Genomic DNA, 13,262 nt, shown 5'->3' on the forward strand with positions numbered 1-13,262 from the left:
CTGATGGGGCAGCTCTTCCCTGGCCCCTGCTGTGGGTCCCGATCAGCCTGCCAGGCCACCCCACATAACCCACAACCATTAGGATACACACACAATGGGCCTGTGTGCCCACTATTAGGCGAATAGGCTGTTCTATTAGGCGTCTTTAGTGGCAGGGAGGAGCACAGCCTGTCATCAAATAAAATGATCATAAAAACGGAATAATCTGCGACTATAAGCCTCTGTTGCAATGAAAACAGCTTTAAAATATTATGGGAACAATTTGGCGTCCGTATGCAGTTAAAATAATAGTTTTGCTGTTTTAAATACTGAACGCTGGGAATTAGCACTGCAGAGGAAGTCCTCAGCCCCTCCGTGTGTGAGTTGACCCTAGCAGACAGACAGGGTTTTGTGTGTGTGTGTGTGTGTGTGTCAGGATGATGAGTGTGAGGGGATGATGTGTGTGTGTGTGTGGCATGGCCAAAATTGCGGTGTATATATTTCAAATGCATTTCCTGCAATTCTAGTTTGACATTACTTTTAATGCTTTTCTTGAAAAATTACGTGAAAACCGCTAACTTCCTGCATTTCAACACATTTTGCCATGGGGCACAGAGAACCATTTCCAGTTTTTATAATGCTATTCTACACATTTTGCCATGAGGCTGAGAGAAAATGTTGCAGTTTTCAAGTAACTGTCCAGATAATATTCTGTTAACTCATACCTAAATAATGTTGTTGACTTATCCTATACTCATATTTGTGGCCAAAGCATAAATTGAAGAAAAACCCCCCACTTGTATCTCAAACAGACCGTTTAACAAGTGCTTGCTATTTCCTCATAGAGGATGATGTCACCTTCCTGAGGAGAATGAGCTGGCCATGCAGTCTACTCGCATGAATATTTTTAATGACCAGTACACACCCACACCATTCTGTTGTTGCCGTACGCCTACACCATTCCAACACAGAAAAGCTTATTTTTAACATACATAATAACATTTTTTTGGAAGGAAAACTTATTTCACTCATATTGTAATACATTTCATATAAATCTGGAAACACTGGACAGTTATTTTAAAGATTGACATTGCAAAAACACAAATAACGCCTCTAAACTGTATAGCTGATCAATGTACTGTACCATCATACCAGGTCATTAAAATAAATAAAAATGGATGAATAAGATATTTGGCTACAGAAGTCCCATTTCTTACTTATCTCTACAGCAGGGATCATCAACTAGATTCAGCCGCGGCCCGATGGTCATGACTAGAGGTCGACCGATTAATCGGAATGGCCGATTAATTAGGGCCGATTTCAAGTTTTCATAACAATCGGAAATCGGTATTTTTGGACGCCGATTTTTATTTAATTTTTATATTTTATACCTTTATTTAACTAGGCAAGTCAGTTAAGAACACATTCTTATTTTCAATAGCTATTTAACGCACGCTAATAGCGTTTCAAACTTCACTCGCTCTGAGCCTTCTAGTAGTTGTTCCCCTTGCTCTGCATGGGTAACGCTGCTTCGATGGTGGCTGTTGTCGTTGTGTTGCTGGTTCGAGCCCAGGGAGGAGCGAGGAGAGGGACGGAAGCTATACTGTTACACTGGCAATACTAAAGTGCCTATAAGAACATCCAATAGTCAAATGTTAATGAAATACAAATGGTATAGAGGGAAATAGTCCTATAATTCCTATAATAACTACAACCTAAAACTTCTTACCTGGGAATATTGAAGACGCGTGTTAAAAGGAACCACCAGCTTTCATATGTTCTCATGTTCTGAGCAAGGAACTGAAACGTTAGCTTTCTTACAAAGCACATATTGCACTTTTACTTTCTTCTCCAACACTTTGTTTTTGCATTATTTAAACCAAATTGAACATGTTTCATTATTTACTTGAGGCTAAATGTATTTTATTGATGTATTATATTAAGTTAAAATAAGTGTTCATTCAGTATTGTTATAATTGTCATTATTACAATTTTTTTTTTTAAATCGGCCGATTAATCGGCATCGGCTTTTTCGGCCCTCCAATAATCGGTATCGGTATCGGCGTTGAAAAATCATAATCGGTCGACCTCTAGTCATGACCATACACTAAAACATCAAGAACACCTTCCTAAGACGCTGACCACACCGCCTGCGTTGTGTGCGTGAGCATTGCAAAATAAATGCACACATTCTTGTTATTCAATAATTTATCTAAGCTGCTTGTGCGCGTCAACGAGCGTCTGTGTAGCCAGGCACTAAAATAGAACCAGGTTCTATTGTTGACTCTTGATGCGCTGCAAGTCCCATCTCCTCATTGTTTTTTAGGAGCATATACCCACATGGGTGATTGAAAGATGAACTGAGGTCCACACTCCAGTCAAAGTTGTTTGCCAACCGCTATATAAAGTCCACAGAAGAAGAAGAAGACTGAAGGAGGAGATATTACTAAAAACTAACTAGGTTTCCCCTTTTTTTCTGTGGATGAATTGTTGGAGTAGAGAACATACGATTTTGTGTGAGTCAAAATGGGTAAAAAATTCTACAAAGATCCAGAAAAAAGGTCCTTGTGCATTTCAGGTAAAATAACAACCCAATGTTTATATCCCAGGACAAATTAGCTAGCAGCAACTAGCTAGCTAAATGTTCATGAATGTTTCATGTGTTTCAAACTGTCCCCAAATGAATATAGTTGGTTGAGAGTTCGCTTTGATATTTCAACCTGCGTGTCCTGATCTTGTCTGGTGTGGATGGACAAAATCAACATGTGAGAGATGTGCCCCATCTAGTCAGCATATAATATCGAGTTGCACCCCCCCCCCCCTTGCCCTTAGAACAGCCTCAATTCATCGGGGCAGGGACTCTACAAGATGTCGAAAGCATTCCACAGGGATACTGGCCCATGTTGACACCAATGCTTCCCACAGTTGTGTCAAGTTGGCTAGATGTCCTTTGGGTGGTGAACCTTTATTGATAGACACGGGAAACTGTTGAGCGTGAAAAACCTGGCAGCGTTGCAGTTCTTAACACAAATCAATGCACCTGGCACCTACTACCATACCCCATTCAAAGGCACTTCAATCTTGCCCATTCACTCTCTGACCGGGACACACAATACATGTCTCAATGTTTAAAAATCTTTCTTGAACCTGTCTCCTCCGCTTCATCTACACAGATTAAAGTGGATTTAACAAGTGACATCAATAAGGGATCATGGCTTTCACCTGGATTCACTTGGTCAGTCGATGTCATGGAAAGAGCAAATCATTTGTACACTCAGTTTATATCTCTATTATGCGTGAAAATATTTTGGAACAGATTTCCAAAATGAACATCAATTTGCGATGATAAATGGTGTCAAAAAAAAAAAAAAAAACATATATATATATATATTATATATATATATGTCCAACAATAAAAATATGTATATATTTTTTTTGCTCAGAAGACTTGGGGAGACAAATAAAACCACCCACAGGCCAGTTGGGAAACCATGCTCTACATCTTTTGTCCAAAAACAAATCCTGTGAAATGACGTCAACATATACTGGAAGTTACTGGCTAACTACACGTAGCTAGCTTAGCTAGTGAACTAGCTATGTTTTATCGTGGCGTGCATGACCAGTATGACACAACAAAGGCACACCCTATTTATGTTTGAAAATTTGAGAAAGAGGAGTAGTTGGAACGTTTTTGTGCCCAAAGTTGACCGTTAGAGTTAATTCCCTGCAATTCTACACATTTAGCCATTGCTTAATGGTTATAAAAATAATATATCTATTTTTGGGGTGGTTTTAAAGAAATTATTGGGTGGGATGTATTGACATGTCCCATCCCCCGTGGCAATTTTGCCAATGGTGTGTGTGCAGTGCGGTGGCCCAGATAGGGTGACTCCGCAACAGTGGAGGCTGCTGAGGGGAGGACAGCTCATAGTAATGGCTGGAACAGAGCAAATGGAATGGCAGCAAACACAAAGGAACAATGTGTTTGATACCATCCCACTATTCCGCTCCAGTCAATACCACGAGTCCGTCCTCCCCAATTAAGGTGCCACCAACCTCCTGTGCTCAGCAATAGCAGCATCCCAGGGCAGGCTGTCTCTACACAGCCCCGATTCACACACAGGCCTCCCATCCCTCCCTCCCTCTGCAGCTACGGATGCTCACATTCATTACCTTCTCATGTCACCACCAGTATCTTCATGCAATTGTACATACTGTACTGTACAGTACTCCCATGTACATCCCAGGCAACCCTGTGGATGTTCCCTGCTATGCACACTGTCCCGGTGTGATTTGTGTGTGTTGTGTAGGCTACATTATCAATAATTGGTTTCATTTCCCTGAATACTCTTAGCCAAAATACATTTTGCAAAAGTTTTGGCGCTTGTTAGCTTAGTTTGTTTTCTTCTTAATTATTAATAGCTTGGTATTTTTATTTAGGATATTTTTCTACATTTCACTCTGAATATGATTGGCCTACTGTATCTGGAAAGCTGAAAGGTTTTCTGTTCTGGTCAATCTGCTGTACTTGCTTAGATTGAATAAACATGGCTGTTCCTGAGGTGAACAGGAAAAGGAAGATGGCAGAGAAAAAGAAAGGGGGTGGGAACCTGATAGCCGAGCTAGTAGCACTGGAAATGGTTTCTGTCCTCAGCTGTGTGTTGCATGTCTCCGCCACTGATCTACCTCTGGCCGGCTGGCCCCTCCCAGTAAATCCTATCACAACCCCCCTCCCCCCACCCTTAGTTGACCTTCACCCTGAAACGTCTGGGTCACGGTGCTGCTCGGCCTCCCTGTCACCTGACCTGCCTAATAGCCTACAAACCCCTGGCTGTAAACACTCAGATAAGGAGCTGCAGCTTTTCACTTTCACTCAGACCAAAGAAAGAGGGAGGGAGGGAGGAAGGCTAGTGCTGAGAGAGGGAAATGAAGGAGGCGGGAGAGGGGAGGGGGAGGGAGGCAACCAGTCAGCATTTGTTCTTAAAGGCACAGACCCCCGTTTCAGTTTCAAGGCTAGGTTATGTTCTGCTTTCTTCATCAGAGCTCTCTGTCCCCTCCTCCCTGCTCTCATCTCTGAGTTGGACAGAGTGAGCAGTGTTAAGCCATCAAACAGCAACACCAGCTGGGCTTTGTGTTGGTCCCTTCTCATGGCCTGTGTTTTGGTATCTTAACTGATTGAACAGAGTGCAGTACTCCTACATGCGTTGGATGCGCAAGGACAATGCTGGGTTAAAATGTGTTGTTTGAGTTAACAGTTCTTATTACAGAATGGAAAAAAATATTACCCAATGCTACTGTGCCAGCTCTTTGAACACGTTCAACTTATATTGTGTCATTCGGGATTTTCCAGATCTCGTGTTCAAATACTTTTTGTTAAACTCAATGTGGCATAAAAGTTGTCATAATAGATTGTACGGTGGTTTAACCAATTTCACAAAACACTCTTGTGAGGAGAGTGTGCCAAAGTTCTAAGTGAGCTCATATTGAGAAGCCGAGCTCAGTCTCTCTTCCTCGACCTGCCCGTGAACCCCTCCCATCTGCGGCCTCTACCATCTACAGCCACAGCACTGCACAAAACACGTGTGTGTGTATATACAGTACCAGTCAAAGGTTTTTCTTTATTTTTACTATTTTCTACATTGTAGAATAATAGTGAAGACATCAAAACTATGAATTAACACATGGAATCATGTAGTAACCAAAAAATGGTTGAACAAATCAAAATATATTTTCGATTTTCGATTCAAAGTAGCCAACCTTTGCCTTGATGACTGCTTTGCACACTCTTGGCATTCTCTCAACCAGCTTAATGAGGAATGCTTTTCCAACAAACAGTCTTGAAGGAGTTCCCATATATGCTGAGCACTTGTTGCCTGCTTTTCCTTCACTCTGTGGTCCAACTCATCCCAAACCCCAATTGGGTTGAGGTCAGGTGATTGAAGCCAGGTCATCTGATGTAGCCAAAAAGCCCTTACATAGCCTGGAGGTGTGTTGGGTCATTGTCCTGTTAAATGATAGTCCCACTAATTGCAAACCAGACGGGATGGTGTATCGCTGCAGAATGTTGTGGTAGCCATGCCTTGAATCCTAAATAAATCACTGGCAGTGTCACCAGCAAAGCACCATCACACCTCATCCTCCATGCTTCACGGTGGGAACCACACATGCTGAGATCATCCGTTCACCTACTCTGTGTCTCACAAAGACGCAGGGGTTGGAACCAAAAATCTCAAATTTGGACTCATCAGACCAATGGATCCATCGGTCTAATGTCCATTGCTCATGTTTCGTTGCCCAAGCAAGTTTCTTCTTCTTATTGGTGTCCTTTAGTAGTGGTTTCTTTGCAGCAATTCGACCATGGAGGCCTGATTCACACAGTCTCCTCTGAACAGTTGATGTTAAGATGTGTCTGTTACTTGAACTCTGTGAAGCATTTATTTGGGATGCAATTTCTGAGACTGGTAACTCTAGTGAACTTATCCTCTGCAGCAGAGGTTACTCTGGTTACTCTTTCCTGTGGCGGTCCTCGTTAGAGCCCGTTTCATCATAGCCCTTGATGGTTTTTGCTATTGCACTTGAAGAAACTTTCAAAGTTCAAGAAATGTTCCGGATTGACTGACCTTCATGTCTTAAAGTAATGATGGACTGTCATATCTTTTTGCTAATTTGAGCTGTTCTTGCCATAATATGGACTTGGTCTTGGTCTTTTACCAAATAGGGCTATGTTCTGTATACCACCGCTACCTTGTATCAACACAACTGATTGGCTCAAACACATTAAGAAGGAAAGAAATTCCACAAATTCACTTTTAACAAGGCACACCTGTTAATTAAAATGCATTCCAGGTGACTACCTTATGAAGCTGGTTGAGAGAATGCCAAGAGTGTGCAAAACTGTCATTGAGTCAAAGGGTGGCTACTTTGAAGAATCTCAAATATAAAATATATTTAGATTTGTTTAACACTGTTTTTGGTTACTACATGATTCCATGTGTGTTATTTCATAGCGTTCATGTCGTCACTATTATTCTACAATGTAGAAAGTAGTAATAATAAAGACAAAACTCTGGAATCAGGTGTGTCCAAACATTTGACTGGTACTGTATGTGTTTACTGTAACATTGTTGCTGTTATCTCACACAGACTAAAACTACTACACTGCACTGTACAGTACAGTTGTCTCTGTGACTGTTGGAACGGCATACCGTAAGTCTGCACATTGCACTGTGGCGGCTGGAGTCTGCTGCTGCAGAGGCTCAGCCTCAGAGAGATCACGCTCTCTCCGGCTCAGTCAACAACACGCATGTTCAGTCAACACAGCCACAGAGGAATGTGGTCCGCGGCTCTGGCAACGGAAATTTAGAAGGGGCGGGAGGAGGAGCGAGCCACCTCAGGTCAAGTTCAGCAGTGTTGTTTGCCTCCGATAGGGGGAGGTGTTCTGCTCTCGCCTAATCTCTTTTAAAGGGCCAGCGCCTGGAGTTCTTTAACAGCCAATGAAACAGGCTGTGAGAGACACTTGAGCTAATTATATCACCTTGGACGGCTAAAAATGGTACTGTGAGCTTCCCTCCATGTTTTGCATGCCTTTCCCCTCTGGTTGTTATCATATATCACTGCCAGCAGTTTGAAGGTGCTGTAGTATGACTGATATGGAACAACACCAGGCTACATTCATTGGTAGACCACGGTTTTCAACATAGGAATGAATCAATCTGGTGGTGGTATTAATTACTGCTTGATATTTAAACACAGAGGTTTAAAGGTAAACAAGACATTAGTCCATGTTGTCATATGAGTTTGCCTTTTGTTTACTGTAAATAGAATTATGTATCCTTTGTCTCTACCCCCTCTGGCCCTTAGGGCTCCCTTTCCCAGTTGACAGAAGGAAAGCTTGAGCCTGGCCAGGAGTCTCACTTTCAGCCTGCTGGAAAATCCATGGGGCTGACCCCTTTCCCCCTCCCTCCACGCTCCAGCCTGCGCTTGGCTGCATATGTCAATATGAAATGAAGTAGAGCAGGGAGTTGGTGGCTGTGATTCCACTGTAGTCACCTTCACAACCCTATCTTTCACTATTATCACCAGGCTTCTACACTCACACACACACATAGATACCGCCAGTGTGAGAGAGGAGATGGCTAGAAAGGCAAGGCAAGCAAGAGATAAATAGAGGGAGGGAGAGAGAGTGAGTGAGAAAATACAGTAGATAGCATGAGGGAGAGGGAGGTCACGGGTGAAAGTCAAAGACAATGCAGCGCTACGGTTATCAATCTAATAGATCGATAGGCTGGGAGTGTGCTGGCAGAATGCAGATGGGTCATTCCACGAATAGAGTACATTTTGGCTAGTGTAACTTGATAAAAACAAAAGTTTAAAAAATCAACACATTTTAGCATTCTGTCATAGAGCACAAGTTCAACTTAATAAAAAATACTATAGTAAGTGTCAATAAAGTGGCTTTAAGGTAACAGGGCTGACCTTAACCGGGTTGAGGTTTTTATCTTAAATCAGGCATTACTCCCCCTTGTGACAGGGGAAATGGAAGCTTGTTGTGTGCAACTGGGAAGGGCAATTGAATGCAAGCTTCACACATATCTTTTTTGAATTGTTAAAACATTTGTATAGCCTATCTTTCTATGGGTTTCATGGTTGACGTTTTATGCTTGATGCACTCAGTTTTCCATCACAAAACACCAGACAATGGCCAAAAAAAGAGTAGAACCAGCACACCTGCTTTTACACTATCATTTGACTAGTATATGAGTAAAAAAAAAGGATTAGTTTCACCCTATTAAACAAGAGTTCAGTTCACATAACAGGGTTGACCTTAAAATGAGGGACAGAAGTAAATTGATCACTAATCACATGACATTGATTATTTTCTTTAGAAATGACTTTGTCAAAGCAAGAACATAACTAAGGCTTTACAATGATGGTTAAACAATGGCGATATTTTGGGTTGAAGTGGGTTAAACTCTTCCTAGAATTGGGGAAAAACATAAAGAGGGACATGTCAAAATACAGATGTTTGGTGATTCAGCAAGTCTTTATTCATATAAAAAAACACTGATTTATTCAATGTTCTATGTGGTCTATATTAAAGAGCCACTGACCATGCCAATATGCATGTGTGTTTTTCAGTTGCTCATTAGAAAAACAAGATTTCAGTCTTGGAGGTGTTTCCTGACTGATTCCGTGTTTGGTTAATGATGTTTGTCCCCCACGCGACACTGTAGAGGCGGAAGCCTATTTCACTTCCTCAAAATCCCCAGAATGAATCTAGAAACTCAAGAAATCTATAATAAATGTTGACGTTTTTGCCAAGGATGTTTCAGTTGTGCCATTTTACATATAAGTTGTTTGGTGCAATATTTCTCAAGTAAAAAAAATGTGTGACGTGTTGTCTTATGTAAACAAAGTCGGGGTGCTGTGGAAGACTCATGTTAAAAGGAACCACCAGCTTTCATATGTTCTCATGTTATGAGCAAGGAACTGAAACGTTAGCTTTCTTACATAGCACATATTGCACTTTTACATTCTTCTCCAACACTTTGTTTTTGCATTATTTAAACCAAATTGAACATGTTTCATTATTTACTTGAGGCTAAATTAATTTTATTGATGTATTATATTAATATATTAAGTTAAAATAAGTGTTCATTCAATATTGTTGTAATTGTCATTATTACAAATAAAGTAAATAAAAATCGGCCGATTAATTGGTATCGGCTTTTTTGGTCCTCCAATAATCGGTATCGCGTTGAAAAATCATAGTCGGTCGACCTCTAGTCGACAGTGAGATTCCCAGGTAAGAAGTTTTAGGTTGTAGTTATTATAGGAATTATAGGACTATTTCCCTCTATACCATTTGTATTTCATTAACCTTTGACTATTGGATGTTCTTATAGGCACTTTAGTATTGCCAGTGTAACATTATAGCTTCCGTCCCTCTCCTCGCTCCTCCAGCCACCATTGAAGCAGCGTTACCCATGCAGAGCAAGGGGAACAACTACTAGAAGGCTCAGAGCGAGTGACATTGAAACGCTATTGAAGAATGTGTTCTTAACTGACTTGCCTAGTTAAATAAGGTATCAAAAATAACATTTAAATAAAATAAAAATCGGCGCCCAAAAATACCGATTTCCGATTGTTATGAAAACCTGAAATTGGCCCTAATTAATTGGCCGTTCCGATTAATCGGTCGACCTCTACTCCAGATGAGCTTCAATGCCATACAACTCTTCTTCCGTGGCCTCCAACTGCTCTTAAATGCAAGTAAAACTAAATGCATGCTCTTCAACCGGTCACTGCCCGCTTGTCCAGCATCACTACTCTGGACAGTTCTGACTTGGAATATGTGGACAACTACAAATACCTAGGTGTCTGGTTAGACTGTAAACTCTCCTTCCAGACTCACATTAATCATCTCCAATCCAAAATGAAATTTAGAATCGGTTTCCTATTTCGCAACAAAGCATCCTTCACTCATGCTGCCAAACATACCCTTGTAAAACTGACCATCCTACTGACCATCAACTTCGGTGATGTCATTTACAAAATAGCCTCCAACACTACTTTGTCACCAAAGCCCCATATACTACCCACCACTGCGACCTGTATGCTCTCGTTGGCTGACCCTCGCTTCATACTCGTTGCCAAACCCCCTGGCTCCAGGTCATCTACAAGTCTCTGCTCGGTAAAGCCCCTCCTTATCTCATCTCACTGGTCACCATAGCAGCAGCCACACGTAGCACGCGCTCCAGCAGGTATATCTCACTGGTCACCCCCAAAGCCAATTCCTCCTTTGGCCGCCTTTCCTTCCAGTTTTCTGCTGCAAATGACTAGAACGAACTGCAAAATTCACTGAAGCTGGAGACTCATATCTCCCTCACTAACTTTAAGCACCAGCTGTCATAGCAGCTCACAGATCACTGCACCTGTACATAGCCCATCTGCAAATAGCCCATCTGCAAGTAGCCCATCCAACTACTTCATCCCCATACTGTATTTATTTATTTATCTTGTTCCTTTGCACCCCAGTATTTCTACTTGCACATTCATCTTCTGCACATCAATCACTCCAGTGTCTAACTGTTATATTGTAATTACTTCGCCACCATGCCCTATTTATTGCCTTACCTCCCTTATCTTACCTCATTTGCATACACTGTATATAGATTTTCTTCATCTGTATTATTGACTCTCTGTTTTGTTTATTCCATGTGTAACTCTGTGTTGTTTTATGTGTCGAACTGCTTTGCTTTATTCTTGGCCAGGTCACAGTTGTAAATGAGAACTTGTTCTCAACTAGCCTACCTGGTTAAATAAAGGTGAATTTAAATAAATTAAAAACTAGTTTGTTGACAAGAAATGTGTGGATTGGTTGAAAAACAAGTTTTAATGATTCCAACCTAAGTGTATGTAAACTTACAACTTCAACTGTAGGCTGTTTTCAAATGGATTTGTTGCTTTTTATAGGCAGTCACTCTTTAAAGGGCACTTCATTTAATATAATACACTTTCTAAATTCAATATTGGTGCAACATTTCTACTTAAAATATCAAAGGGGCGCAAAATGTACTCTATTCGTGGAGCGACCCAGGCATTGTGCTGAGTCTGGGCTCTGTGTTGAAGAGATGTCAGTGGACATGTGAGAGAACTCAGATAGGCAGGCTGGCCGGGCTGTGAGAGGATACTAATGTGCCTGTTTACTAGGAACACGAAACAACACAGACTGACTCAATAAGATATATGCCTGTATGCTCTGTCCCACAAGCAAGTTGTTTTGTGGTGCATTGGCTTTTTTATACCTTCATTTTCCTGGTGTTTGTGTTCTCAAAGGAAGTATAATTTTATCACAGCAAGTGGTCTTGGGCATACATCAATATTTATGCATTTGGACTTGGTTATTGGGCTATTTAAAGTAGGCCTAGCGATGACTGGTGACTGGTGATCAATTTAATTTGAACTTAGTCCAGAACTGGAAATTGGTGTATATTTAGAACATTTTTTTTGTAGTTATCAATCAAATGTATTTATAAAGCCCTTCTTACATCAGCTGATGTCACAAAGTGCTGTACAGAAACCTAGCCTAAAACCCCAAACAGCAAACAATGCAGGTGTAGAAGCACAGTGGCTAGGAAAAACTCCCTAGAAAGGCCAGCACCTAGGAAGAAACCTAGAGAGGAACCAGGCTATGAGGGGTGGCCAGTCCTCTTCTGGCTGTGCTGGGTGGAGATTATAACAGAACATGGCCAAGATATTCAAATGTTCATAGATGACCAGCAGGGTCAAATAATAATAATCACAGTGGTTGTAGAGGATGCAACAGGTCAGCACCTCAGGAGTAAATGTCAGTTGGCTTTTCATAGCCGATCATTCAGAGTTTCTCTACCGCTCCTGCTGTCTCTAGAGAGTTGAAACAGCAGACCTGGGACAGGTAGCACGTCCGGTGAACAGGTCAGGGTTCCATAGCCACATGCAGAACAATTGAAACTGGAGCAGCAGCACGACCAGGTGGACTAGGGACAGCAAGGAGTCATCATGCCATGAGGCATAGTCCTAAGGCTCAGGTCATCAGAAAGAGAGAAAGAAAGAGAGAGAATTAGAGAGAGCATACTTAATTTCGCACAGGACACCAGATAGACAGGAGAAATACTCCAGATATAACAGACTGACCTTAGCCCCCCGACACATAAACTTTTGCAGCATAAATAATGGAGGCTGAGACAGGAGGGGTCGGGAGACACTGTGGCCCTGTCCGACGATACCCCCAGACAGGGCCAAACAGGCAGGATATAACCCCACCCACTTTGCCAAAGCACAGCCCCCACACCACTAGAGGGATATCTTCAACCACCAACTTACCATCCTGAGACAAGGCCGAGTATAGCCCATGAAGATCTCCCCCACGGCACATCCCTAGGGGGTGCGCAAACCCGGACAGGAAGACCACGTCAGTGACTCAACCCACTCAAGTGATGCACCCCTCCTAGGGATGGCATGGAAGAGCACAAGTAAGCCAGTGACTCACACTGAACCCAAACCGGCTGCACGTGTGCGCCATCGTGAGCTATCGTGCATAAATGTATTTTGTTCTCCTACACCAAACACAATCACGACACGCAGGTTAAAATATCAAAACAAACTCTGAACCAATTACTTAAATTTAGGGACAGGCCGAAAAGCATTAAACATGTGTGGCAATTCCATAAAAATTGAGCTCTATAGGAGAAAGCCCTGCCTCCAGCTGTTTGCTTAGAAATTCTAGGGACAGAACGGAGTGT

General features: G+C 41.9%; 1 protein-coding gene across 7 annotated transcripts in view; it reads left to right on the top strand.

Annotated features, from left to right (window-relative positions):
* Window positions 1–13,262, top strand: part of LOC115108389 (nuclear factor 1 C-type-like) — a 134,231-nt gene that overhangs the window by 33,098 nt on the left and 87,871 nt on the right. The window lies entirely within an intron of this gene.

Source organism: Oncorhynchus nerka, linkage group LG24 (genome assembly GCF_034236695.1).
Source record: "Oncorhynchus nerka isolate Pitt River linkage group LG24, Oner_Uvic_2.0, whole genome shotgun sequence".
Classification (NCBI taxonomy): domain Eukaryota; kingdom Metazoa; phylum Chordata; class Actinopteri; order Salmoniformes; family Salmonidae; genus Oncorhynchus; species Oncorhynchus nerka.